This window comes from Rhea americana, unplaced genomic scaffold, assembly GCF_003343005.1.
Source record: "Rhea americana isolate MKP2758 unplaced genomic scaffold, rheAme1 scaffold_89, whole genome shotgun sequence".
NCBI classification, from domain to species: domain Eukaryota; kingdom Metazoa; phylum Chordata; class Aves; order Rheiformes; family Rheidae; genus Rhea; species Rhea americana.
Genome location: NW_028187077.1, coordinates 3,536,605 through 3,564,370, shown reverse-complemented (window position 1 = coordinate 3,564,370; position 27,766 = coordinate 3,536,605).

The following is a 27,766-nucleotide window of genomic DNA, read 5'->3' as shown; positions in this document are numbered from 1 at the left end:
AGGCCAGATAAGGTGAGGACAGCAGCTTTTCACCTTTTATAGAGYATCAGTGAAATGGAAGCTACCTGCTAGGGATACAATGAACTATGGAGAACAGCAGTTGGTACAACTAAGCGTACTCACGTGGCCCAGCATCACTGATCATATGTCAAAAGTAGTCAGAAGGTTGCTTAGTTTTAGCCACGATCAAGCACCAGACGTTAACAAAACGGAGGCAGACTTACCTTGCAGTCTGTGAAAGAGGAAATATTCAGAACTGATCTCCTAACTCTGCCCAGACTAACTATTAAATGGATCAAAGGAATCTGCTGTATCTTGGCCACAGGACATGTGGAAGAGTCCTGTCCTCAGATGATCATGTCTGTTTATGGAGAGGGTTTTAAAGTCTCAACTACTCGGTTTTAGGGTGTCAGTCACTCCTCAAACTGCTCAGGGCTGAAAAAGCCAAAATTGAATGATGACATACCCTTGCTAGTGCTGGCAATGACAGCAGCTCTGTTACAATCTTTCAGAAAACAACAAAAACTGTTTCCCTCCACTTAAACAAATAAATAGCAGCAGTCTGAGTCTGGGCTCATCTTAATTGGCTGCTTGATATAATCACATGAGCCTCACTAAAGGTAACTGGAATTTTGTTGCTAGCACATTGTATGTCACAATAATGCAGGCTTAGCGTATATGTAAAATAAAATATGAAGTTAGTTCATATTTTCTAGAACTCTCTGAAACTTATGCACCATACCAGTTTAAACATCCACYTCTTCTAGAAGTGCTTCTTTCTCACCTGAATAGGGCCACTTGAGCAAATAAATAGCTATGGTACCATTTTAATAAGCCACAGTTAATATTGTTTACACCATAAGTTAGTTTTTGGTGTAATGCAGATCCATCAAAAAATGGGAGAAAAAAAAAAAAAATACAGGGACTATCTCCGAAGCTGTGCATATCACTAGGTGTATCCTCTGTCTTGCTCCTAAGCTGCAGCCCCGAGGGGTGTGTGGCTGCTTCACCTGTGAAAGAGACGGAGCCGTCAGCCTAACTCTTGCAGAAACTAAGAAAGTAGAASCCAGCGATGAAGTATTACCCTGCCGAGCTTATCTGGGTGGTATTGGGGCTCTTATCAACATTCTCACTTTTCTTCAATTCCATGGTCGCTCTTTACGTTCAGAGCGGTACTGGATCTATGTTTTTGATTTTATTTAATATCTTCATTACTGACTTTGGCACAAAGACTAGGGTCTGGTAGCAAAAGACAAACAGTTGAGAAATTTAGTGAATATAAAGGGAATTTGAAATGACAGGAAAACTGGATGATCTTCAGGTTTTAGAATAAGTAGCAAAATGTCAGGAAGTTTTACATCATAAAGTTTGTAGAAACATACTTAGGAAATCATAAAACTAACTAAAGGTTCAGCAGCTGGAAGAGAAGAAAAAAAAGAAAGAAAGAAAGAAAGAAAAACCCCAAAACAATTAAGGAAGAAATACTGAACATTTTAACCATGCTCAAAAAAGATGACATTTTTGGAATTTATGAAAAAAGAGAGAATTTCAGAGAATGAAAAGCCTATTGTACGTAGAGGAAATCAGAGGAACTTGTCTGTCTTCCTTGGCTTATCAAAATTACACTGAGACAGTCAGGGTGTACTGAATTAGGTTGAGAAATAATCAGGGTAAAGGAAGAGCTGAATTGTTTTGGCTAGTCTTCTGCGAAGTAGTAATGGGGGGAGGGGGACTTTTCAGAAGATGCTTAATAAAGTTACACAAATGATTATCTGATGTAGTTGCCTGTGAAAGTAGAAAATTGGACCTGATGAACCAGGAAATCCCTTCCATTTAATGTCTGTAATTAATGGTCATAATTCTGCTAAGATCTCTTTTATGCTAACAACGGATCTGTTGCTAGCAATGAGCTCCCTGCAAGAATTCTAAATTGTAAATCTTTCTCTCACACACACAGTTTTATCTCAAAAACTGTGGCAACAACTACAGTTTAGAGGAAAAAAAGCTTTGTATTTGGATGGAAAGAAGAGTTAAAAAAATCTTCAATCTATGCCCTTCTGTTTATATCCAGGATGTGACGATTTTAGACCAAGCTATATCAAAGAATAAAACGAGAAAACTCTGCAGGGATTTTTGGATATAACTAGATTATATTACAGTAACTTTTTATTGTTTTTTGCTATAATAATGATTTGTATTTCTGATTCCAATAAGAAGGGGAATAGAGAAGAATTAAACTTTGAAAACAAAGTAGTATGGAAAAAAAAGTTGAGATTTTCACTTGTTCATCACATTTTTCCCACTTTTAACTAATCATTCATGTCCATGTAAATGCCATTTTGGGGGTAATGCAACTTTGTGTGTGTGAAATATATTATGGTTTACTACTTGTTGGCCCATTCTCTCTCACTTTCTTATTTATTTATTTATTTAATTTTTCCCACTTTTAACTAATCATTCATGTCCATGTAAATGCCATTTTGGGGGTAATGCAACTTTGTGTGTGTGAAATATATTATGGTTTACTACTTGTTGGCCCATTCTCTCTCACTTTCTTATTTATTTATTTATTTATTTATTAATAGGGAATAAAAATCCACACCCTAACAATATATACACTAGAAATTCTAGCATTTTAGGAAGGATAACATCCGCTCTCTCTGGTAAAGTAATGAAAGTCAAATTCAGCAACAATAGCTTTTTCATTCTAGACACTACATAATAAAACTGATACAAAATGCTCAGTAACTGATACAGAAATACTAACATCTGAAGTGCTTTCAATGACTTACTTTCAATGGCTCTGCCTCTTCCCATTCCTAACTTTGCATCCTAGTGTTTTCTCAGAGACAAGCAAAACTAAATTGCAACAGATCTACTGCTCACAAAGATAACAGAAAAATGGTAACAGTATCTACAATCTGTGAATGATTTCTCACCTGCTATTTCATAATGGTTCAGGAGATTTCGATAATAGAATTCTGTATTAAATGTCTTGCCCAAATTTATCAGCAGTTTATACTGGCTGCATTCTCACTTTAGAAAAACAGGCATAGTAATTGCATACAATGGCTTCACCATTGAAAGYTTGCTCTGTATGAGAATTTGTACTTTTTTTTCATAACAGGTTTGCATTAGTCTCTGATTATTGGGCATCCTGTCTTATCTTCCTAAATATAAAAACAAAACAAAATATATTTGTATTCCTACATATAAAGTACTAACTTAGCAAAATAAGGCTGAATTGTCCAAGTTGAAGAAAATACATTTATCCCTCAGCTTCATTAAGCCTTCAGCTTTATGCAGTCTTCATGTTAGTTTGTATTAAAAATGACAGGAATTGCAATTAGAATCTCCTTGAAATCACCAACAGTGTTTCATTTTTCTGTTTCTTGTATGAAGTGACAGAGTCCAAGATACAGGTTCTACCTTTCTGGCTTTACAGTTGAAAGTTATGGAAAGCCYTCTGTAGTAACCAGTTTTGTATTGTTTTGCGTATTTGCTAGTCTTTAACCATACTACTAAATAAACAATGATTTTGCTTGGAAATGACTWATATTACCCCAAAATACAAATCCTGAATAGTAAAATAAAACTAAGATATAAAGCTCATTTTAATGCTACTTACTTGCTTTTCTTAAAGGTATTGACAAAAACTTGTATCACCTAAAGCATTTTCCGTCAAAATACAGTATGAAACCCATGCTAAAATTTTAGCAGAGATTCAAAATCCATATGTGTGCACAATGTAAGCATGATGAAAGAAAACCACTGATAAGTCTCAAATCTCTGTTCTATAAGAGAAGTCAGTATTTCTCTTACCTCCCTTTGAATTATCAGAGGATGCACATGAAAAAAGTTAAATTTACAATTACTGTAAAAGTTGCAGATTATGAATTGTAGGCTACGATACACAACATACTGCATCATACCTACCTGTGTAATCAGAAATTGCAACAAAAGTTAACTTCTACTTCTCCTCTCTGCCTTCAAGGTTTTGTAAATGGTTGTCTTTTACATTGCATTTGTGTACTAAGAAAACCTGAGTTAGATTCCAGTAGAAGTCCTTTAATGCTAGTTAACCGAAAAACCAACAGGCACCATGGAAAGACCACCAGGGAAAGGGATGAGAATTTGCAATGTAAACGTATAAAATAAACAAAGACATTAAAAAAAAAAAATCTTCCCATCATTTTTGCCTGCCAGCAGAGACACCCAACTCACATAACTACCAAGGCAGAATATTCACAATATACTGTTAATTAGATAACAATTAATTTACATGGGTAATTTACTGATTAATAATGGAGCCTCACARACATTTAAAAGGTATTACATGTTACTGAGTTTTGTAAGAAATAATCTGGATTGGTATAAACTCAGTCATGAATGTGACAAGCATGTTTAAGGCTCTGAATTTTCCATGGCAACCATCATACAAAGGAAAAAGACTTTGTGAAGAATTACACAATATATATTTTCAATAAAGGATAGCTCTTGCGCCATGAGATGTACAAATCAATGCTAGCCTTCAGTTTAGCTCCAGGCTTCCTCTGCACAGAAACGTTTCAGCATTCTATCGTTCTATTATACACATTTTTTTTTGTCCTCTCATTGCTGTGACATCACTGGCAGATGTCTTGCCAGTGCAGTTTTTCAAGTTTCATTTAAAGATATTTTAATTATCACCTATATCAATCTGCTTAAAGGGAGCGTGTTGCTTCTCATTCCATTTACCAATCCAGGGCAAAAGAGAGGGGGAAAAAAAAAACAAAAAAACCCCAGGCATTATGAAGTTGACTGTTCCTAAATAGAATGCATAATATTCTAGTCCATCATCTTGTGCAAGAATCAGGAGGTCAGAGAATTTTCTGCTGTTTTATTCTTTGAGGACCTATGGCATTTCAATCCTCTTCCCTCTGTCGAACATAAAACAGATTCATTGTACAGAGTAGGAATAAGCAACCTTACATCTCAGAACAGAACCAACCAGAGTTGACATTCCTTCAGTCTATGTGAAATGGCTGCAAATACCAATGTCATCATTGTGCATTTTGGTGAAATACTACATTCTTTTTGTTAGCAGTATCTGAAGAGAAGGGCTTGAGAAGTGAACACTTGGGACACAGTGGGACAAACTGTACCCAGAAGTATTATGAGCAGTTTCATCTATGCTTTTGAAGGCCATTCTTACCTCTAGAGTTCTCAACACAACTCATATATATATATATATGCATGTATATATGAAACTCTCTCTCTCTCTCCCTTTATATGTGTGTGTGTATGTATATATATGAATATACACACACACACACATATATATGTCTTTTCTCCATATACACTATATCATATTGCATATTCAACTTACTGTCTTCAAGGGCAAAATTTTCAGTCCTCAGGAAGGTTTCACCATATTCTTGTGTAAAGGAAACTGTGTATGGGTAACACCTATGTGGAGTGCCTTTGCCTGTCTCCTTTGGTTCACTTCTCTTCAGACTCTTGACACACAGGTGCAATGAAATCTCAGCAAAAAAGCCTCATCAAAAACTTCTTCAAAAATGTTACTTCTGCCTACCTTGAACAGATGAGGGTCTCTCTCCCCCACCCAGATGAAGCAGGCTGCATTAGCTTTTTGCCAGCCTCTCTTTTAGTGTCCTGCTCAGGACTGAAAGTGGCAATTATTGGCCCTCTTCTTCATATTTTCAATTTCTAGCTCCATGATGGAAATTCCAAAAAATGAATGAGATGTTTCCAGCTATAAAATTTGGAAAAGTCTATAAGAAGGTTAAACAAAGCTATTGTGCATTCTCCAGATGAGAGACTTGGTTTATCTATAACCATTTACATGAGTCACATACRTAGCAGTAAAATGTCTTAAAGACAGAGCAATGTGCAGTAAGATGAACATTTTTWAAAAAAAGAAGGTATTGATACAGTTGACAGAACTGCAGATTTTTTTTGTTTGTTTTCAGTTATTCAAATTGGAATTGAATAATTTGATAACAATATTTTAAATCAATCGAAAATTAATTTCAAGAAAGTCTTTCAATCTGTTTCACCCAGGCTTCATGCTTTTGCTGATCTTCTGGATTTAAAATATGCACAACACACTACAACATGAATCACATGTAATTCGCAAGGCATGATATGCATTCAGTTCCTATTGTCTTTCTGAGAATATAAAACCAGTATCATTTGCACATTTTATCCTCAGAATTGTTTTCAGTCCAAAAATTCTTAAAGGGGAAAAGAAATTCCCCATAAGATTCCTATATAGATATACWGAGGCTTCTTCTAATGCCTCAAAACCTTCATCAATAACCAGTATTTATTTACCAGGCAGAGCATGCACATCCATAATATAGCAATGTTAGCTGAACTCAAAATTTCATTTTAAGCTGTATCATTTTGCTACATGAATGACACCAATTCTCAAAGACAAATYTTTCAAGTATCCAAAAATAATCTGTAAATATTTCTGTAAGTGGTCAGCAATAGGTCAAGAATTCTGAGTGTGCTTTTGATACGGAAGGTTATTGTCTAAGGAATTTTTATTCAGCAAGTCAATAATAGATTCTGTAAAGGCTTGAAGCTCTGGACTTTTATAATAAAATCAGCCAACTGTTCAGGATGAATGGCATTTCAAATAAAAAGAAAATATAAAGTCTGAAGTAAGAGAAGGAGACATTTTCTTGACAATCACTGCAACAGGAAACTATCAAGTCCATTTAATTACAATTTCCTTTATATACCTTTYTCTTTTTCCTGCTTTATGAACTTACTCCAAAGGTGTAGTTTTAGACAGCATATCTTACTATAGTTGGCACATAATGACATTCATTTCACCAGCAGACTCATTCTTATGTATAGCAGTTTAAAATACACACACACACACWCACACACACACTAGAGAAAGAAAGAGAGAGAGGGGGGGAGAGAGAATATACTACTATACTATGCATCATAAAATAAATTATGAAGAAATATTAAATAATTAATATTAAGAATACCACTCAAATATCATCTCCACTTTTTTTTTTTTTTTTTAATTTTTTTTACAGTATTTGAAATACACAGAACATCCCAGGCTATATTCTATTCTTTTTTTTTTTTAATTTTTGTTACAGTATTTGAAATACACAGAACATCCCAGGCTATATTCTATTCATCATGCAAACAATCAAACAAAACTATTCCCTCTGTCCATTTTTTTAATTTTAGAGATGACAAAAAGCTCTAATTCAATCACCAATCAAAGAGGAACACTTAGACCCTACTAGAAAGCTTTGATTTTCAAGTATCAAGCATCGGAGCATTTTGCCTACAGACACTTTCTGTACAGCAAACCTTGTTCCTCATTTAAGATTTTAATTTATCCAACACAAGAAATAATGTGAAATAAATTTTAATACATTTTAATAAAAATACAAAAACAGGAGGAATTAAAGAACACATAGCATCTAACTCATTTCAGGTGAAAAAAATCAGYAATTTAATCCTCAAATTATAAACTACAAATCAATAAACAGAAAGTGCTTATTTCCATACTGAAATGGTCCCAAATCACTGCTKATTGTAGTAAGTATCTAATAACTATATCATCAATATGACTGATGTTATGTGCACACATTTCTTTCTGGGACAATAAATAGAGACTATATCTAATCAACACTTTCTGGACTGCAAAGTGGGTAAAGCTCACTTGTAMAGCAAGAAAATTTAATATTCTAAAACAAGAGCATAAATATCATGAAAATATCAGTACAAACATTTTCTAGAGACCAGATTAGACCTATGTACTGATGAAAAGAAAAATGTTTTGTTGTAAGTTATGTATAGTCATTTCTTGTTAAGTAAACTAAATATAATTTTTAAAAAATCTTTTTTGGAGATGAAGATTGGATAAAGAAGGATAGATTAATGAAACTAAAATTTCTTTAACATGGAGAAAAATAAATCTATCATTTTATTWTCACATCTGTTCTCCTTTATAAACTAAAATATTACAGCTCTATTCAYGTGAGATAATTCAGGATTTATGGACTGAACGAGATTTTTAAAGCTTACTTGGAAGTAAGCACACCTGAAGAAAGGAAGGATAGGAATAATCCATGCTGGTTCTGAACAACAACATTTTCCAGTTCTGCTTTTCCTAAAATCTCTTTTAATTTCACTCAGACATGCTGAGTATTTGGACCACAAAAACATGAGTTCTTCTCCAGTTTGTCCAGACCTCTCACACAACTGAAAAAGTTTAATCTGATAAAACTCTACAAATAGGCAAAAGCTTGACAAAGCTGTAACTCTGTGCTGCAAAATCTAGTGTTTAAAAATGTTTTGCTTTGCTTATTTTTTGGTTTGTTTTTTTGAAAAAAAAAACAGATAAAATTCTAGGATTACTGCATATCTTGCATTTTTCAATGGATAGATCAGGGTTTTTTTAAAGTTTATAAAATATTATTAGAATCATTTTGAAATCAAGTTTCACTGWAAGTTTATATTCAATAAATAATTTCACATTGCTATTAATCAAAAAGTTGATTAGAAGTTTTGAATCAGTTCAAGAGAACATCATTGGACCTTTTTTAGAGTTGGAAACCAGACTGTTCTGCTTTTAAAACAGGGAATTTGTTATAACACCACATTGTGAAAGAATACCATCTGTATTAAGCTGCCTTTTTCATTTTCCTGGGTAATAACTAAACCCCCATTTCCGACATTGATCTTGTCCTTAACACGGGCATCAAAGCTGCACTGCTCTCCTCTCAAACYGCTAATGCCCGGAGCAGAAGACCAAGATAAACTCAGAGGCCAGCACAACAAAAATCAGGACGAGGGAAACTGAACGCTTCTCTGTGTTTCATGACAAAAGCATCACAGTCATATCCTCTTCCCTCCCTTTTTGGTACATTTTTTATGTACTTACCCTACTTAATTCTTCCTACCTTTCCTCCCCATCATCCCTTTCCCAGTGTTACCCCTTTCCCATTTCCTCTTTGTCCCCACCCATTTCTCTGTTCACTCTATTTTTCTGTTTTCTTCCTCAAGGGCACAAAACCTTGCTAAAGGAGTGCATTAAGAGAGGGATAACAAGCTACTGTCCAATTCTGATGGTCTTCAAACAACTTCCAAAACTAAATGGATAAAATCCATCTGGTTTTGCTTTTGTTTAATAGAATACTGACTGCAGTATTGTGCAATATTTTAAACAGGCATACTCTTTAAAAATGCAGGACAAGGTTTTCAGCTTTTACAAACTGGAAGAAACAGCAAAATGTCTGTTGTTTCTCAGTCATACATGCAACAATTTTTTTCCAGTTTGTAAAGACTTCAGCAGCACAGTACATTGACTTAAAACATGGAGAAAACAAATGASTACAGAATTCAGGACACCACTAAAATCACGCCTTATGCAAATTTCTGAGATTTGAACAATGAGTGTAGATTTTCCTTATTACCGTGTGTTAAATATACTAGCAGTTTATCTTATTTTTCTCTCAGCAAGCTCTGCAAAATAATCCATTTATACTTATTTCTCCCTCCCTTGCTCACTCTTTTTATCAAAGACTTATTTCAACACCAGAATTATCAGAATGGGAGAGCAGCACTTTCATAATGATTTGTGTGGAAAAAAAACATGCTGCTAAATATCATTTTTTTTCAATTACATCTATGATTTGGATTCACTCACACTGCACTAAGCACTGTCACCAGTACAATCACATGAGTACAGAAGGAATGAGATTCCATATATTTCCATTAAAAAAAAATAAAATAAAATCACCACCATCATAAGTGCCATGTAACAGCTATGAGCATCCTCATCATCTTTGCATATTCCTAAAACGTTCATTTCTTGTCTTACAGTCTTAGAGTCATCACTATTTCTCACAACTCTCATTTTCTTTAGTAAGCGTTACTACAGTGGAGAAGATGTTCCTGAAGAGCCACCAGTAAGAATACAGAATCCATAATTTGACTCTAAGTACTTAAAGATGTGGTTAAAAGATAGGATGAAAATTATTGATTGYAGCAAACAACTTTGTTAGTGAATCATAAAGAGGAACAAAGGAATACATGCACAATACACAGATTAAAATGGGATTAACTAGAATATAAATTTTTCTTATAAAATAGCCTGAGAGCTCATTGCATTAAAAGGAAGAAAAAGAAGCTTATTAATATACCAAGTGATCATACTCAATAGACTGAAAATTAATGGAGAAAAATAGTCTAGGAGGCTCAGGGTAAAAGAATTAAGTAGGAATACAGAATCAGAAAGTTGATCCTTTCAGAATTTCATCAGTATTTCTTCAGATTTTACAGTAAAAACAAATTATAACTTTAAATTTAACCAAAACAGAAAATAAAAATTCTTGACACAGTGCCAGAGGCTTCTGCTCTGAAAAAGACATGATACTTCATAGTGATGCTTAAATGTAATGTTACAGCTCCCAATTTCCTTTGTGATTATTGACTATAACTTCTCTTCCTATATCCCATTCAAACCTACATCATCACTTTCTTAGTGTGTTAATTTTGAAAATGAATGTCATAACTTCAATGTATAAATGAAGCATTAATCCCYTCCGAGGGGAAATTTTCATTTACTTATGCAAGTGTCTTCACTGTGTAGCTTCTGTTCAGAAGAGAAAAGCATAAATGTCTTGCCACTCTGAATACTCAAACAATCCTCAAATATAGATTAATGGAAGAGGAGCTGTTCACTCAAAACACAGAGTCATCCCAAAGTGGTTAACTGATGTCAATAATGAAATACACATATGAATCCCATATGGATGTTTTTTCAACTGTGGTTGGTAATGTATTGATTGAAATAATAAACAAAATGCCACTGATGGGGGACTCTCCATACTAAAAGGTGAGCAGCAAGTCGTTACGATGGGGGAATATATGCCTAACTGAGACAACGGGAGTTATTAATTCACCAGTCCTGTACAGAAGATGATTTTTTGATTTGTAAAAGTTACTGTCACATTACTAAATGGCTCAGATGATGCTTAGAAGTGAAGACATTTTAGGAGGGGGGAAGGAAATGAATAAATTTTAGCAGAAAGAAGAGCTCGGAAAAGAAATTTATCTGCAGAAGCTAACATGCYATACAAGGAAAGAGCTCTGTCTCATGAACGTAACACAGCACACAGGAAGATGGAATTGCTCATGAGGTGAATGACAGTAAACTTAACTAGAGTAAGCTAGCAGGAGATCGCATATATGTGAGAGAAAGAGACCTTTCCATTCTAGTCTTGACAAAAGTAGGTTAAAAATACACTTTATTCTTTCATTACTTTACTCATGTCCTTCCTATGAACTTTTATACCCATCTCAGCTATTCTAGATGTTTTAATAATTACTTCTCATTTATCTTTAACTCATTTAAGCTGCAAGTAAGTTAAACTAACCAGCTAACAACACGGCATTTCTTAAGGCAGCATACAGAAAATTTATGAATGAGACTGATCAAATGCCACAGCCCTCCAGACCATTCTTGAGGGTATTGTAAAGTATAMAGATGTGTCCTCATAGACGCAGCTGGGACCAATTCGACTTATGGAAGTCACAAGAGGAGAAAATGTCTTCAGTGATAACTAGCAAAGATCTTTATCATAGAGACAGATTGCATTTGCTATAAATTAGTCAAAGCTCTAGCAGAAAAGATGGATTTAGAAAAGCAGAAATTCCAGAAGAAAAGAATTATTGGAAAATATATGCAAACAGCTAACTAGAACAAGTCAGATATTTTAGAAAGCCATCCAATTTCCTTTTTCTTTCAATTATATTCATGTATATAAATAACAATTTTAGAAATAAAAACAGAAAGCAAAACAACTTTGGAGAAAATATCAGTATTTCAGACGTGCTTATTGTAATAGGCAATAATGTTGAGCAGCAAAACTTAGTTCAGTTTGACACTGTGATTACATCAGCTTTAAATATGTTGCTAAGAAAAATCCAAACTTTTTTCTGTGGGATTCCCACCTTTCCKCTCTACCACATAGTATTCTTCAGGGAAAAACACTTCACAAACACAAGCTACTAAGTCATTACAGTAGAACTGCTCAGCACATTTTTTTGTATTATGAGTATTTAAAAATTGCTAGTGACACAGATGTCAAGATTTTAAGACATGGTGGCAGGTATACCACTGAAGTCAAATCAGACTAAGCGTAATAAGAAAAATAAAAAAGCAAACTACCATGAAAACATAGGCGATATGTCTTAAGAAGAAAATCTTGAGGCACACTTCCTTCTCCAGTTCCTGCATGGTTCAAGTTTTGAGGAGATCACATTTACATTTTAGATGCAGCTCAGTTTAGCTAGGTGGTTTTTAAAATAATTATACATTTACATCACTTGTCTGCCTTGAAAGAKAGCAATTGGTAAAGATTTTCCTGAAGCTTTCGAGTGTTCTCGAAAAACAAACAGTGAACAAGTTAAAAGGCTGACAATTTCTTAACTCTCCTTGAGTAGAGATGACTTTCAGAAACTAAAAATAATTAATGCATAAATAATTTATGATTAAGAGCAGGAATTACACTGCTTAAAGTGAGAAGTGCTGAGGTAGAAAACTCAATATGAGGCCCTGTGCAAAACAATGTCCTAGAGGAATCCAACTGCACTTAGAAAGCTGTGTGCATCAACAGCAATTTGGCACCATGTGTGCTAYGCTGTTTGCTTCCTAGAGATTTAATTCAAATGCATTCCTACTACTGCACATTCAATGGTATTTCTTATCTCACTTTTGTAGCAATTGATCTCACACAAAAGACTGGAGATTATGCCAACCTGAAAAAAATTACTGTTCATTTCACAGCTATATTCAAATCCACTACAAGACAAAAAATGTCTTTAACTCAACRTCTATGTATGAGAGTGGTGTTGCTGTAAAAGTCTCTGGAACAGTCCAGAGACTAATTCCCAATGCAGTGGTTTTCCTGGCTACAGTCAGTACAGTAGATGCACAACAACAGGRGGAATTTCATCACTTTAGAACAACAGACAGACACATCTGAAAATGCAGCTTTTAAATATCTGCCCACAGATGACAAAAATCAAAGCAAAACCGATGCAGAGCTTTAATACGCTCCATTGTCAACAACCAAGTGCTATTCATAAGGCAGCGGGGAGGGCATCCCCATCACAAGCAAAACCACCACCACAGCTGCAAGAAGTTCCCCTGAAAATGAAGTAAACTTAAAGACATTACCTTTTATGGAGCACATAAGGTGACAGAGGTAGTAATTTTTGTACAGCTTGTAAATAAAATATTCACTGACTATAGTTCAACAGTTTTCACTGACAAGTTTTCAACAAGTTTGCTGGAAAACCAGCTTTTTGTTTTATTGGTGCAARGTGTTCAGTTCATTCTTCTAAAATACATGAGTAGTGAAAAGTGTTAAATGCAGACATCTTCATGAGACCATCAAAAATGTAGAGGAATTTGAACCTACGTATTGTGAAGACTACCAGGAAATAATGATGCGCAATGCTAAATTACTTGAAAAACAGTCATTTCCTGAATGCAAAACAGTCATGATATCTACGCTCTGGGCCTATAATTCATGAAAGTAGGTTCTATTGGTTCTATTTATGTCAGAGACACTGGATTAGAAGACAAATTCAGCTTTCTTTCATTCTTTCATCTATTACAAATAGTTGTGAGTTTAAAAATGCAGAAACTCTAAAAGCTGCAGAACAGTATGTCATACAATCAAGGAGGCAGTGCTATGTCTRGTAGTTTTGACAGATTGAACAAATTACAAATAGCTGAATTTTAAAAAAATTGTTCAYTATTTTAAGGTTTTTGGAGTACACTTAAAAAAAGAAGTGAAAGTTTTCTTTCTGTTCATCTGCTGACTTGAAAACAAAAACCAGAAGCAGAAACTCTCTTAGCAAAAAGTAAAAATACATATTTAAACTATTTAAAATAATAGCACTGATTTTAGCCATGTATCAACATCACATACATTAGGAGACACATATTATAGCAATATTAAACAAGAGACTTTCTGACATTTCTTCAGCCACATGGATGCAAAGCATTATAAACAGGTGTCACGCCTTGAAATAGAAAACTATACACATATGTTCTATTTAATGTTTTATGAATAACCAAAACCACATTGATTTTCCAGTAAATGTCAGAACCTGTAGCTATTGTTTAACTCTAAATTAGCAAAACACAAAAATTGATGGTCCAAATTGGGTTTAAATTTCAGAAATGTTAAGATCTGTCTAATATTCTTGGACTTTTATATAGACTTTGCAAACTTCTTCCCACCATCTCCAGATAAATCAGGATTGATTAAACCTAAGCTTTCCAGTTCCAGGCTGGCTTCAACAGCTCATCGTCTCCRTCTAACATGGTGGAAATCTATGTCCATGATATAGCAGTGGAAATCTAAGACCCATGATATAGCAGTATCATGAAAATTCCTTGTTTTTTTACATAGTTTGATAAGAAACRTAAGTGGCTAGAATATTTATAAAGTGTACATTTCCTCAGTGTGACAATGAATAGCAAAGTTCATAAAACACAAAGATTTTGAAACTGTACAGATTCATTTTGCTTCTTTCACTTATTAAAAAAAGGTCAGGACARCCACAAATACCATGTTAGTAAATTAGAATCCTACAAAAGAGATTATGCAATGTGGTTTGGCCTTGCAGAGAGGGGRAAAAAAAGTTTCAATAATAAGTATTTTGATTAAAAGCAGAAGCATGACAATTTAATTGCAATCAAGAGAGCAAATTAAGTTTTGATGTGTTACTATTATTTGCTTTATTTCATTCATACTAGGCATCTGCACGGAGAACTCCAAATTCTCAAATGAATTACCTTCATAAGAGTCAACTAATTAATTATTAGGACATATGCAGGCATTTAAGCCATTGTACTACTGATTTGGTGAAAAACAGTCTTAAAATATTATCAAACTAAAACCACTTACGTATTTCTATAATTATTCCCACTCTTCCCAAACACTGCACTATAAACATTACAGCAARAAGTGGTAGTCTTCTATGTAGTACAAAAAGCAGATAAGCGAAGAACATATATGAATGACAATACTAAGCAACAACACTTGAACTTTTGTATAAATGARAAATGTATATACGCAGGTAACAGTAAGTTCTAGAGATTTTTTTTGTAACTGAATTTCAATATTGATCTGACATACATTTAGGAAAATTCTGTGGTCTACCATCTGAAAACAGGGTAGTCCTGTACAGTTTAAGAGCTACTAACTCTAAACAACAGGTTTCATCTGTTGGGCTTTTCCTACCCAGTAATTTTAAAAATCAAGTCAAATGAAATTAGTTTAAACTGTATTTTACTCCTTCAGGTACTGAAATTCTTTAGGATTCAAGGATGCAAATATTATCAAAAACTAAAAGACAGTTCATGCCATTAAGATTCTCGTGTGTGAGAGTGAACAGCTGTAGTTGTATTATGGTGGAAGCTAAATTACACATTCTAGCTGTAATTCCAAGTCATTAATATAACATAAAAGTTTCCAGATGTCTTATTTACTATTTTTGATAGGCTAATGAAGCAAATGCAGTTTAATAGTGAGCATACCAAGTTCAACCACTCTTGCTTTCTATGAATAAGCTCCTGGTAGCAAAGGGAATACACATATGGATTTCTCATGAAGTGAACACATTCATTCTTATTGGGAAAGTATCCGGTCCCACAGAGCTCGCTGCAGGATTATTGTCTAAAATAGCACTTTATTTTGTTTGCTAGTTTTCTTTTAGAAAAGCTTTTAGTATTGCTGAAAGATTCCTAGCTGACAATCCTGAAGAGTAAAATTAAGAGGACCTGTGAAAGTGCAAATGGACGAACATGGTTTTAATCACATCGAGGGACACCACTAGGAGAAAAAAAGGAAAAAAAAAAAAAAGATTTTATTTCTTGGTCTTTTTACAAGTCTGTCAGAGAGGCTTACTAGTACTAATTACAGTAGCAATTTTGCAACATACMTCTGTTTCAAATAGATACTGTTCTGACCTTGCTAGCATTTACAAAGATTGTCCCTGTAATAGCAACTAAATACTACAAGCAAGATCTCAACTCTGCTAGACATTACATGGACACACACAAAAAAATGAAGTCGAAAAGCTTGATACCTTTGAAGCAAACTTTCCTGATGCAAGATTGTTTAAACTAAAAAGTAGCAAATTATTTTTACTTATGTGTAAACTGCACATAAGCACACATATATRTAACATACATACACATAAGCATCATAAAGGGTAGGATCTCCTATTTAACTAATACAACGTGACAAAGAAATTGCAAAATTGATAAACAAGTTCACTAAAACAATATGAACAAGGGAGCTGGCTAGCAGCCCGGATTTTTTTTCAGGAATTTCCCTATCTAGTTTTGACTTATCACYGGGAAAGTCAGCACGGCTCAAGGCTGAGATGCACCATTTTGCAATCACGTACGCTTTTTAGCTGTAGTACTGTTTTATACACTCATCCAGCAGCAATTCCGGCAGATTGCATTGCAGTTTCCCACTGAAATGGGCCACAAATACAGTACACCTTATTTCTTTCCCTTCTCTCACTAGCTCTTCTGTGAGCAGATGAGGTTCATGTAATCTTGTTCCCCTCAAGTGTAGGAGTATTTTCTTGTATTGATAGTTGGAAAAAAGCAAAAATTGTGAAGGTTGATTGTCAGTCTGACTGTCTCAAAACCACCACTCCAGGAGGTAGACCACATATCTAGATAGTAACTTAGGTCATAAGAGGAAGTATTTTATCTTAGGATAGGAGGTAGCTTTCTGTACAACAAAAGAGGATAATTCTAAGTAAAGGTTCCAAAAATGGAATTAAAAGACAATTTTAATCATTTGCATAGAGAAGATTTGTTGCACAGATCTGACTCTTCCTCAKTCCAATGCAGCTCTTGTCATTTTACTAAGGTTCATGCTCACACAGACACAGTTTTTGACATGTTTTGACAGAGAATTAAGTCTGGATGCTCAACTGCTGAAGCTTAATTCATGAAGGCATTATGAGTATACAAATTCTGCATCTTACATACACAGAAGAATGAGGTGCCAAAGGAGGGCATTAGTGACACGCTAGCATGGAAAAGTGGCATGTCTCAGCCAGCCATCAGAAAAAGCTAGAAAGCAAGGAACAACTGAACAGCTGCAGTGCTGGTGAGTTTAGGAATCTCGGAGAGGCTGTGATCCAAAACTTGACTCCGCTTCCTGGGCTGAGGTATTTTAGTTATTCTATAAACAGGTGACTGGTTCCTTGACTTTTGTTGGAGTTGTGTCGAGTTGTGTTGGACCTCTCATTTGTCAAATGAAAAAGGGATCTTGTTAGCAAACTAAAACATTCAGTTCCACTCAAAAGCAAATGGACATTTGAAATGCTGGTGAAGACAGGAACCTGCAGTCTGTCATCTCACATCCTTGCCAGTATCAAGTTTTAATACTATTTCTGCTAATTGTCTTGGAATTTGACAACAGATGTATAGCACTCTAATCAAGTGACAGATACCCACTTTGTAATAATATCCATTTTATTCAYACTGAAAAAAGACATTAGCAACATATTTTATGCTAATTTTTATCAAACAGGTAAGAGCAGTGCTAGTAAACCACTGATGAGTAAGTAAGTACTGTCAAACCTGTCAGACATCTCCTCTGAATAATATTTAACAGTTTGACACTAATATGCTTCAGCTGGAATGATATAGTGTAGAGTTAACATCTGAATACTAATGACTGCAGTCCTATACTGGATATATAATTAGAAACATGCCACACAGGGTAAGAAAAGAAGYATTTTTTAAAATACTTATAGCTTGACATCAATGCACTAAACATGCGAGAACAAATTATTTTACGCTAAGTAACAGCAAGCATAAAGGAGAATTAAATAAAAAGGTGTTGCTCAAAATTAAAAAAAGAGAATATCTATTTTACATTTCGTCTCTAATAACCACCACAGTCACTCTTACTGATTTAAAAAGTTGGAAAGAAAGCAGTGTGCCCCTCAGGGTACAAAACAAAGGTACTGAATAAATCCAAACGCACATCTATGTTCCAGCAAGTTACAACACAGAGATCTCTTCTCCTTTCTTTTTTGTTATCTCTGTTAATACAGTAATGTGTTTGGGTTACAAAACATATCTAAGAATATGACAAGTGCCAAACTTGAATTTGTAGGTGCCATACACACCACTGTCTTCACAGAATTTAATCTGTATTTAAACTCTGAACTGAACAGTTATTTGCTTTTCATATCTTAAACTTGAATGCACTATGGAATCTGATCTCAGGCATTCAGAGAATCTGAGATAGTTCTGAAGTCCATTATCAGGGAGCAGTATGGAAAGAGAAAAGACTGGAAAACAGTATCTGCTTGCTGTATATACTATATATATGTGTAGTAGTATAGTATAGTAAATATACTATTGCTCCATACAAAACAAAACAGTTTTGCAAAGCTATTGGATGTGATTTAGGACAGAAAATTTTTTGTTAGTTAGCAGCAGTTCCAACTCTATAGTGCAAGATAAAATTACTCATGACGTGTAGATTTGTATATGAAAAAATAGATAATGGTTATACATAGAAATCATATGTGGTCAGCAAATATCCACCTTGTCAGTTTTACAATATTCTAGAATACCGAGTTCTAGATTTTTTTTTTTTTTAAGAAAACAGCTAGAACACTTATATTGAGAAAATGAGTTAAAATACAGTTAAAATTATTTTAAACAACACACATACAGTTCCCTTGGAATGACAGAAGTAATCTAAGAGTATGTTCTGTCACTGAGAAACCCCAAAAGAGGTGACTCGTATTGCATCCAGTTGGATACCTACCTACCTACCTAATGAGACTCCYTACCCTACAAATCCATACAACCAGAAAGGTCCACAGATTTCTGAACAGACAAACTCAGAGCAGGAATGTAATTCAAAGACAGTGCAAAAATTCCGCAGGAAGAAAAAGCATTCTTCGGTGTACTGCTGTGCCCACAAATTATGGAACTCTGACTTGGGCTGATAGGCTAAAAGATAGCAGATACTAGAAATCATTAACATAAGCTCAAAAGGTAGAGAAAAATGCCACAGTAAGAGCAAATAGCCTCACAGATGGGTTAACTGCTTTATTAGGGAGAAAAACATAGTTTCATTACATAGATTAGGAAATAAAGTGAAACACATATAAGATGTAAAAGATAAAGATTTCACACGGCTGTTCACTTCTGCCCATGCCAAACTATGCCAACTCCACTGGAAAACAAATTATTCTAACTAGTCATTAGCACCACTGTTTGTCAGTCTAATTAAAAAGAGACCATGAAAGCATCAAAGGACAGGAAAAGATTTTTACAAAGACATGGAAAATCTAGAGGGGGCTTTGCAAAGAACAGACATTGTGTTTTCAATCAGTGAGAACACAGATTTGTGCTATCTGAGCCAATGAAGTTCCCCAGTAATAAAAAGAAAGGCCCTGTAGAAACTCTGTAGATCAAAGAGCCTAAGACAGCAAAACATGAAACCAAAGGAAAAAAGGCACAGAGCAGATGTTGACTGGTAGCTTAAGGAGTTGAAATCTCTAAAGCACAACTGAGATGTCCCAAGATATTTTGAACGYGAATATTTATAGAACTTAGATTATAAGAACAAAACTCTCAGTGGTAGTGTGTAGTTACATACATAAGCAATAATGGAGACTTTTCAGCTTATGAAATAATGAAGCTTGAAGGAAACTTTGTATGCTGATTAGACAATTTAAAGTCTTTGTTTGAAGCATGAACTGTATTCAGATTGGTTCAAACCTGCTATCGAGACCGGAGAAGTCAATGGACCACCCAAAAAAATTCAAGAGAACCAGCATGATGCCTTCACATTTTGTGCTTTACATGTCCAACACACTTACAAAAGTGACACATCTGACAGACAAACACTGAGGCCACCTATTGGTAAGAACAACCTAGAAACATCATTTAACTTCACTTTTATGCTTGCAGAAAGAATTGCAGGAACACCTGCAGAGGAAACCATACAGGTAATATGACTCCAGACAAACCATCCTCATCTAGTTTCTGTCTCAAGAGAACACCAATTGCAAACAGAAAAAATGAAATATTTAATCTAGAAATTGTTTTACTTTCTAAGTGAAARCAATTTTAAAATAATGTCTTTTTAATCAGTTAAAAAGACACAAGGTTTTTAATCACTGAGCATGTAACTAATTTATACTTGTGTTTCAATAACAGGTTTARTCTTCTCTGTCTAGAAATTAGTGAATCAGTAATTCTTAAGACTACTAACATTTAGCGTATTCTATCAGTTCAAAGTAGTTTCATTTTCCAGYTTATTGTGAGGAGACAAACAATGGCGTCTTCTCATGTGGTTTTATCACAAGTCTCATAGTATTTGAAATATTTTTTTAAAAAAAACTTCAGTTCTTTAAGGGCTGGGCAGGTGGCAAGCAATATCAGAATCCCAGCTTTTTCATGTTAACTCATTTTTGCAGACAGTTTTGAGCATTCAGAGGACAACCAAGATGCAAAAGAAAAGAACCACACAGTGTACTTAATGTAATGAACTGCAATACCACAACTAAAGTAGGCATGATAGCACACAAACGTGCACACAAACACATGCACACACACAAAATCACCCCAGGTGCTTGTCAAATATTTACGTACCGTAACAACACAGGACAGATTCATCTCACCCAGTTCTAACCATCTAGGCTTTTCGCAGTTAGCGTACACTAGTCATCTGGGCTCCTTCCAGCATCAGCGGAAGGGAGGGGGAGCAACTGCTCTCGATTGCTCGAGACAGCAATTTCTCCCATCCGAATACAAGCAGGCACCTGGAAACAAGTGTTTCCTGTTGGTTCCTCTTCTGATTTCTCTGTGAGGCTTTTTCCTACATGCTGCATTATCAGAGAGGTCAGCCTCAACGAGACCTTGGTCACAGCATCCGAGCCTCCTCTTAGTTCCAGGTGCGTCTCCTCTACACTGCCAAGTCACTCTCTGTTCCACCTGCATGAATCAYGCACGGTTCTCCCCTACTATTATCAGCTGGACAGCTGGAGCGCTCTGGAGAAACAGGCACTTTTCTCATTTTCATTTCACAATTTCATGCAATCTTACCTACACCTGCACTGAATTTCACGGGATAAAGACTCCTCACCATCTGTATCATTTTTCCATTGATGGGTAACCAGGGACTATTGCCTCTAACACATATGGACCAATTCTCAAAAACTAAAATTAAAGAAAATGARTACTTTTAGAAAAAGAACTGCTGAGCAATGTAAACAAAACAACATGCCAAAATCTCTCCTAAGATAAATTCTTTTTGTTATTTTAAACAGAATTTGCACAAATTGTAGTAAAAGAATAATCATCTTCCTTAACAGTTTATATAAGTTATTGTACAGTATTTTAATAAGGTAAACAATAAGCACAGTTATTATTATCATTATTTTAGGACTTATCCTACTAGAGTTGCCAATGCAAAAATGAGACTAGCTCAGTCAAATAGATAAAAATGTCAATATACACCTGACCCATTCATTCATTAGATTTGTCCTGAGATTTTAAGTTATAGCCAGGAGAATGGAATATCATCACTTATTGTTTACAATTAACTGAAACTGAGTTTCAGCTGAGTCTGTTCAGCTTAGTTAGCAGACTCTTCACTAATTCTAAAATACAATTTAAAAAGCTTCAAATCCCTTTTAATACAGTACTGGTAACATATGAATATTATTAAATTTTCAGCACCAAGAGACTACAATTAATGCACAAGAGATGCACTGAAAAATTGTATTTAATATTAATTATACTTATTGATAAAGTCAAAATTCAAATGATGACTGCAAGAGAGAGTGATAAATTGTATCAAGGCTGACAGTATAAATAAAATGAAAATTATTAACAGTCAGTACTCACAGGAACTCATTTTCGTAACACCAGAAAATCATAGTTCAGGAGTTCACCACAGACTTAACAGAACTTGACACAAGTTTGAACACATCCATACAACAAAGTAGAAACGGAGATTATGATTGCATCTAGGGCACAAGATAACAAACAGATCTAATGAAATGTTAAAAAATGAAAAAGTAATGACAGAACTGCATTGCACAAAGGCCTTGCAGAGTTTGAAAAGCAGTCACTTACATTTTAGCTAGTACAGGGAATATACAGATCCGTGAAAAAAAGAACAAAAAACCTTAGAAGCATACACACACACACACACGCACGTGCTCACATGCGCACACATCCCAATACATTCTTCTATGCCTCACTTTCAGTTCCAGTCCTAACTATCCTCCAAGTTTTCAATACAAACTTCTGGGCTTTTCAGGTGCCTGAATCAAGAATTTGGTGTCCCTCATTGATATCCATGATCAATACCATGCCAGTCTTATCAGGGTACCCCCAAATAAGTGACCACATTGCCATGACAGCAGGTTTCTTTTTTTTGTTGCTTAAATTGCCCAAGCTTTGTTTGTGTCTATTTATTTAACATTTATTTTTTTTGTGATTCCTGAACCCAAAATTCATAATGGATCTAGATGTTTCCCTTTCATCTAAATCCCAGTCCTCAAAATATCAACCTCTCCTTGCAGAGAAAGCAGACAAAGCTCACTAGCATGTGTAAGGGGCAAGAAGGAAGCTTATCCGTTTTGCTAAACAAATAGAGGGAATCTGTGCCCAAATATATACTCCATTTTTATGGGCAATCTTCAAAGATTAACAATGGTTTGTTATTGACTCCAGTTTGTGTTCAAACACTTTTCCCTATTACATTCCTTGGGCTTTATATCATCAATACAGGGGGAAAAAAACCATCTACAACAAGCTCTACAGGGACTGAAAGAAGGGGCTCAGGACAATCGGGTTGGGGTTCTGTGATCCACGTAGTATTAGATCACACAGCAGTACAAACACAACCAGGATCAGATGTGAAAAGAGGATTAGATATCTCTGGAARCGGCCAGAACAGATGACATGGAGTTTCTGCCAATTTTCTGCCAGTTTTATAACAGCTGTGGGAGGACAAGTGACACATGATCCAGAACAGAGTCAGGAGGGGTTGGGCAGATGCTACCCTAATGAACAAACCCTGAATGCAGAAATTTAGTCCATCAGAAAAATGGCAACTGTTTGGATGTAGCAATGTGAGTTTATACTGAATCCACATTTTGCATCATATGAAAATGGCATTTTTTGTACAATTCTGCGGGCTACAGCTAGATTTTCCGTATGATTTACTCAAAGCCCCTATACACAGTATTTGTATCAAACAGAATCCATCACTAGCAAGATTCAGCAATATATAAGGACATGACCCCAYGTTCTGGACACCACTTCAGCCCCTCTTCGTGACAGAACATGTTTGCTTGTACTTCTTCACTTCCTTAGAAACATCTGCTAAAATGGTTATTTCTGGAAGAATACATTATTAACCATAGTTACTGTTGTGAACCATCTGTTTTGGTGATAAGTCATATTATTTTCAAACACTGTATCTGTTACACCTTTCATTAATTGTTGCTGTCACTGAAATAGGAATAAATCAGTTGGAAGAATACAGACATAAAAATCAACACATCAGCACCTAAGCCTTATGTTAACACTCAAAGGCCTTGTGCAGCAATGTAAGAAATTTACTTTAGTTTGCACAACAGTATAGGCTTCCATTTCCAGTCTTATCATTCAAATACACACAGCATGACACTAAAGTAAAACCAGTATCATTCTCTTTTTTTCTATATCTGAACTTTCTATATTTGAGGAAAAAAAATAGTGACTATGCATGAAGAAAGCTGTTCTTTCCTCCTCTACAATTAGGACCAGGTTATATTAAAATTTATTGTTCAATATGCTACTAGCAGCTTTGCTTATCTGTATATCTATTACAGAGAAACCAGAAATGTAAGAAAGATTTACATTATTCAAAGTAAACATAGCAGAGAGATAATCTAGCCTTTCCATTTAAAAAATCCATTATTTTACATTCATTATTATCAGATATACGCCTTTCACTGCAAATATATGCCACAAAATTAGAAACCACATCAAAATAAATGAATAGGGGATGCAATAGACAAAACACACAAGAGACCAACATTTATGTAGTATTTATCTACAAATTATGAAGAACATACATTAGTAACATTATAGTGTCTATATAGCAAAGGGGAAAAACGACTCTCTTAGGCAACTCAGCTGATTTGTCTCAGTAAGCCTCCATTTGTCAGTAGATTCTGTCTCAAGCTTCTTACAAAAAATCAAGCTCTGACCAGAATTTTTGCAACTATTTGCAACTTTATTAGCAGCAAAATATGTGAAATCTCTCCCTTGTGAGCTTGGTGAGCTTCTACAGGATTTACCAAACACAGCAGATGAATGAAAGATGACTGAGATCAAGAAGACTTCTTTCATTAACCTCAGCAGTCACTGCTCAATGATCAGTCTTTGGGAAAGGCTGAACAGGACACAATTTAACCTGCCCATTTGGTTAGTTATWAGGCAGTGTATGAATCAATTTTTTYATTTCATTTTATTATGCAGGGCCCATCCTTCTCCCTTGTATAAACTTTCACTACAAGTGACTAAAATATTAGAAATTATTTCATAATTTTTTATTTTTTGAATTTCAGAGGATGTAGGTCATGTCATATTTTAGAAATGCTCATATTCAGTTACTCAGATTCAAGGCCAAACCTACAATTACTCCAGCTTTGTACTACATTTTTATTTTCTTCATTCTATTTAGATCTTGAAATGCAAAACAGTTAAAAATGCATTTAATTATGAAGCTATGCAGTTATTTTAAGATTGTCTAGGATTACAAGCAAGTAGATATATATGTGAGGAAAAGCATATAGTCCTGTCACTGAAATAGCTCCATCCTCCACACATACCCATATATACAAGAGCATAACTTTGCAATTTAAAAAGTGGTTAAGGAAAGGATTCTAGSTGTAAACACTCAATTAAAGGCCAATGACTTTTGCACCCAAATGTAATAACAATATTGAATTTGTGTGTAAAGAGATACCACTGGAAGAAAAAGTATTTATTTTTGTATTAAATAAATTGAGATTAAAAGAATACAAAAACAGAAAAGAACTGTTACTTTTTTCATGAGGGATTACAGATCTCCATGAACCTCTTTTGTTAAAGACTTCTGAAGTTACCAGTATAAAATGGTTCAAGTTCTCAAAAGAAGCAAAACTCATACAAAATGTACAGAAGAATGAAAATGAAATATATATATATATATATATTTTTAAGGAATCTCACTTTATTAGGCTTCCATCTAGATGACTGTTATCAGAAGCTTTCCATGATCTCTTAAGATTTAATTTTCAGTGGTATCTACCCAATTTTAAAGGAGACTCTTCCTCACTGTCATGATACGTACACACTTCACACAAGGAAATGATGAATAAATTACAAGGAGAGTTAGATATAAGAAAATAATTAATATAACTGTCAGGGAAACAGACTAAAGCATTTATTAAATGAAAATATGGTGCATCCTAGATTGTTCTAATGATCTTCATTTATATGTCTCAAAGTCCAACCAACATCTGTTTTCCACATTAACATTTATCAGGAATTTGGTTAATGAAGATCCCTGTGCTCCAGATTGTCTTTTCTTCACCTTCATTTCTGTTAAAACTTGTAGCTGCTCAAAGTAACTGTTCAATCACAGTCAGTAATTCTCCAAATTACTGCCAATAATACTTCATTTTTACCAAAAAAGGCAGAATAACTAAGATGCACTGCTCCTTGTAGCCACTTTAGGGTTCAGCTGCATACTATCCCAATACTAACGCTATCCCAGGACAAACATTTATTAGTCACATTTGAATTAAAACAAAAWACTGAGTTAAAAAAGGAAGCTGAGGGCAGACATGCACAGATTTGTTAAGTAACCATTATCTCCCATAACTATCTGAAAAAATTTGAAGATACTAAAACAGAAAATCCTTAAAAGTTTTCTTTTGAAAAGAAAGACATGCTACAATAGCAGATCTTAGGCTGTAACAACTGATATTTTCTTCCATTCTCCACCCACTSTACTAATTATTTAGCACCTTTAATGGCATTTTTCTACTACTAAGTTAACAAGATAATGAAATTAGGATCATTTACAGTTTAAATTACTGATAAATCTCAAATAAGATACAAGAAYACATGTGACAGCTATAAATTACTGAAACTTTCAAGCATTCTTATACTCTCACATAATCTCAGCCCACCACTGGGCACTRTGAGCAAGTGCTGAAATTGCTGGAAACACTTTTAAGAATGCCCATCAAATGAGCTAAATGATGTTAATATTTTATGATACAGGGGAGAATGAATAAGTACTGCAGTTTGGTACTGCAGAAAAATACCTAGCTGTMTGACAGAAAATTCCTTCCTTGCTAGTCCTATTGTTTTTTGAATTAGAACTTGAAAGAGATTGTAAAATAGTCTGAATTTCCTTGATAAGAATAAAATTCCCAAGAACAAATCACATAAATCTACTTGAAAATCAGCAACTGTGGAATTCTAAAAAGCTGTGTAAAATAGCCACTTTTTGCTTGCATGCATTGGAAATTTGATAAATGAAGTAGGTAAGAAAGAAGACTTTCATGACAACTGAACAATTCTCGAAAAATTTCCTCAACTAAATGACCAAAACTTCAAATAATATCATATGAGTAAAGCCTATAAAGTAATAGCAAGATCTCCAATTTATCATTTTACAGGCATACATTTTAATTCTGTTTTCTCTGCATGTACTTAAGTCACGTTTAACAAATGAACACAGCACACCACACGGTTACTCTGGACTTTTGTCCCACTGATTGGCAAGTTGGTAGCTGTCAGATAGAACAACCAGCACCTGAATTCTGCATACCTGTGCCTTACCAGGCACTGGTCTTCATAAAACTGCTACAAATTAGATTATTTCTGAGACTTTGGTACAGTTTCAAATCTGATTGAAATTAGCTGCTAGATTCAAACCTATTCAGACATAAACTAATAAACTGATTACTAGTATGATCTCACAAGCCAAATTCAGGAAACCAAGGCAAAAAGACTGTATTTATGAAAAAAAGCAAGCCAAACCTTCTCCCTGAGAAAACCCCAAACATTCGAAGTTATTAGAACTAGTGATACAGAAACTTATCAGAAGAAACTGCAAGAAATATTTCCACTGGGAGTCAATTTTGTCTCTACTACAGATGCAAGATGTACTACCATCTGGTTTTGAAAAATATTATGCCTCCCTATAGGCAGCTATGAGCAACCAAGACGTTAAGTGGTGAATATTACTTGTTATAAACTTAAAACCAAGCTGGAAAAACATCAGAAGCAAGTTAGCTCTCCTCTTTCAACCAAGAATTATCATAAAACTATTCAGATTACTTAACAAAAATCAGCAGCAACGTTAAATCAGAAAAAAAAAACAATGTTGAGGAAAGCCATGTATTCTAAGATAAATTTTTTGAGAAAAAAAATACACTTTTTAATTATCTGATTACTAACTGCACAGCTAACCCTTGGGGGGGAAAAAAAAAAAAAACTAGAAACAGACCTTCAGGCATTATAAAAGGACCTAGTAACATGAGAAAGTATAATGCATGTTTTAGGACTGAGCTTTACTGGTACCATAGTATATAAAGACATCTTTGAGCAGCTCAACATGACATCTTGGATCTGATGTTC